The sequence below is a fragment of the Odontomachus brunneus genome, unplaced genomic scaffold, assembly GCF_010583005.1.
Source record: "Odontomachus brunneus isolate Ranch 3 - 2012 unplaced genomic scaffold, Obru_v1 Obru_scaffold_211, whole genome shotgun sequence".
In the NCBI taxonomy this organism is placed as follows: Eukaryota; Metazoa; Arthropoda; class Insecta; order Hymenoptera; family Formicidae; genus Odontomachus; species Odontomachus brunneus.
The window spans coordinates 422242-425694 of NW_022639661.1; the positions used below are offsets into that span (position 1 = coordinate 422242).

The following is a 3453-nucleotide window of genomic DNA, read 5'->3' on the forward strand; positions in this document are numbered from 1 at the left end:
TATATATATATATATATATATATATATATATATATATATATATATATGTATATATATATGTATATTTTTTTTAAGGCGCTTTATAGTTTTTGATTAATAGATGAGACTTAGCTAACGGCAAATAAGTTACTAGAAAAATGGCCTAACCCTGACAGCGTAGTCGGGCTTACTAACTTCTCGCCGTAGAGGTGATTGTATTCTGGACGTTTGCCATTACGAAAAGTTTTAAATAAAACTGTCGGTTTGGTAGTGAAATAAACATTTAACAGTTGCTCATGCTCGATAGATTCCATTCTTCTGCGTAAGTAATTGCGCAAGAGGTGTAAATATCTTAACTATAAATATAATAATTACAATAACTATTAATTAATGTGTGTATAAAATATATAATAACGTATGATATAGTTTACACGTGTAAACAAAAAAGTTCGTAATTTTTGTGAATGAGTGTCAATTCTTCATGTTATTCACTGGAAGAATTGTTATAAACTCGCCTAAAAAATTATGGACGTTATAAGACTGGAAAAATATTCGACACATCCGTCTAATACTGTTAAACATTACTATCCTTCCATTCCAAATTATTCGTATTAAAATATCCAGTACAGTTCTTATTTTTTTCTTAATTCGAAATTATTAATTTTATTGATAATATTTTAAATTTGTTATCATACATTATTATTAAACTTATTTTACACATGAATTGTCGTGATGTAAAACATACTGAAACTACAGAAATTAAGTAATAAATAGTTATTTGGAAATAATAACAATTTACTCGATTATTCTTGATATTTATGAGAAAAAATTGTTTATATGAAACTAATTATTTTTTATTACTAATCGCTTATTTAGAAACTGATATTTTTTTCAACTTTATTCATCTCTAGATAAATCATTCGAGATCGGTTCAATTCGTGAGTATCTTTCGCACGTTGTAGACTCGTCGGCGATCATCGGTAATCATCGGCTGGCTTCGACGGCGTTCGGTGTCGCTTGTCGACGCTGTTAGTCACTGCCGTGCTTGTTCATTACAGTTCAGTATACTAGTTGATATTTGCTTGTAGTCTTGTTATCCGTTGTAATTTCCGTTGGCTCGCGCGTTATTCATTGAGCGAAGACGTGAAACGACGATGCGATTGTACTGGAAAAGAGATGCGCTTCTGAATATATGAGAAAGAGAGAGAGAGAGGGGAGGGGAGAGAGAGAGAGAGTTGTGTAGTGCGCCAATTTCGATCATGACTTGGAGACGTTTACTACCAGTCCACATAATCTAAAAATGGTAATTTTTATATATTTACTAATGTCAATGTGATGTTTCATCATGTGCACGTATTATTCTTTTTTATTTTCAATTTAATAATTTTGTTATCAATTTCATAGCCTTTTCTCACTCCACCGTATCATCAGCTCCTTTCATATTACGTTTTTCATGTTATCGACATAATCGGCAAAGAGCGACTATCCTCGTCGTAGTAGCTCGGTAACGAGAATAATCGCAATTCGTCGCAACTGTATCGATGATGATCTATATGTTGGAGTTAGCCGACCCGTCATCGTCGACTACGATTAATCACGATTTAATTTCGTGTACCAACTAGAACGGCAAATCATATGTAATCTTTATATACTATATTTTTAGTGATATTAACATGTTATTAATAATGCCGATATTAATAGTGATGTGTTCGGTGAACAACTCTTAATAGTTTGTACGAGAGATTGCTAGCTCGGGATAGTCTTTGTGCTAATCGCGAATTTGACAAGACTCATCTCGCTTCTATGTTTATCCTCCGTGGTCGATTTGTAGAGAAGAAGGGGAAAGATCGCGTAAATAAATGAAAAATGCGATGAAAAATCGCGATGAAAAATCACGACTAGTTGTTAATCAGCAATATGTGACGTTTAGTCCTCCCAATGAATAATTGAAATCATTACTTCTCTATCAGGATTAGTTAGACTCCAGACAGTTTTTATTCAATCAATTTTTATTTATTATTTCTTTTTTATTTCGTTGTTCTTAAGATATGTTGTCAATTTTATCTGAAATCTTTTTAATTATATACAATTTAATTGATTCAATTTACATATCATAATTTATATCATAATTTGTTACATATCGCGGTGCTATCAGTAGCATAATTAATAGGAGAAAAACTGAGGCTAAAGCATGCGATAATAAAAACAAATAAAGAAAAATAAGTTAAAAAAGATGAAAAAAAAGAAACGGGTTAAAGGAAAGAAAAGAATAAGAATGGTTTATGATTTGATGATTTGATTAATAATTGTTTTATTATATACTATATCATATATGTATCCTGAGTAGAAATTGAACTTCGTGAATGTCTAGTCACGAAATAGTAAATTTGTATTTAACATCGGCATTAGTTTTTTTTCCTAATTAGTAATAAGCCAGCAATGTAAGCTTTTGTCTGCTAATTATTAGATAAATTTATTAGATAGTTAGCTAAATAAAATAAATGCACAGAGTTGTTGTTGGAAAATCATAACTAGTTGTCAGCCAGTAATGTGGGACTTTCTTTTACTAGTAATTGTCTAAATAAATTAACTGATATAATTCGATAAAAAAGATTATATAATTATGCGATGAAAAATCACGACTAGTTGTTAATCAGCAATATGTGACGTTTAGTCCTCCCAATGAATAATTGAAATCATTACTTCTCTATCAGGATTAGTTAGACTCCAGACAGTTTTTATTCAATCAATTTTTATTTATTATTTCTTTTTTATTTCGTTGTTCTTAAGATATGTTGTCAATTTTATCTGAAATCTTTTTAATTATATACAATTTAATTGATTCAATTTACATTATGTTTGAAAAGTACATTTATTACTAATAATACACTCATCAACAAAATTATTGCATAGATAAATTCATGTCGAAATTTCGCACAATTTTAAATGAGCATAATATTGCGAAACATTATTGTATTTGGAATCTTTTTTTTTAAAGGGTGAAGTCTATACTTTAAGGAGCATTTATCGAATTTTGAATTTATTCTCTCCCCTTTCCATAGTCTTTTTAAAAGTAAAGACGTGTTGCGTTTTCAAAAAAAATTGCACAAGTTGATCCTACGGAGTGGAATAATTTTTATTCGTAAATTTCATGATAATCATTGTAAAGTATAGGCTTCCTCCTGTATTAAAAAAAAAAAAAGCATATTTGTACGCGGAGTTTTTTTTTCGCGGAGTTGCAAGATACGCATTTTTTTTAAATTGCTTTATTTGACGTACTCTATTGAGTGAAATGAATTCTTTTCATAAATCTTATAAACCTTCTACGTTTCTTTGTAAATAAAAAAATAAAGAAGAGGTATGCACGACTTTTTTCCATGATGTTGTACGGCATATCAAAGTTACCTATGTAACCTATGTATTTTTAATCAGTTACCGTCAGCATTAACATTACCCGATGCGCACCATGGGGGG

The 3453-nt window shown here is 30.0% G+C and overlaps 1 protein-coding gene across 3 annotated transcripts in view; it reads left to right on the top strand.

Annotated features, from left to right (window-relative positions):
* The window catches only part of LOC116852292 (calcium release-activated calcium channel protein 1-like), a 143377-nt gene that overhangs the window by 42652 nt on the left and 97272 nt on the right, over positions 1–3453 (top strand). The window contains exon 1 of one of the 3 annotated variants that reach the window (XM_032832493.1): positions 860–1282. The exons of the other annotated variants lie outside the window; for them this stretch is intronic. The gene's annotated coding sequence lies outside the window, so the exon portion shown is untranslated. Of the gene's footprint in view, positions 1–859; positions 1283–3453 lie in introns of those variants that run through there. 3 annotated transcript variants of the gene reach the window in all.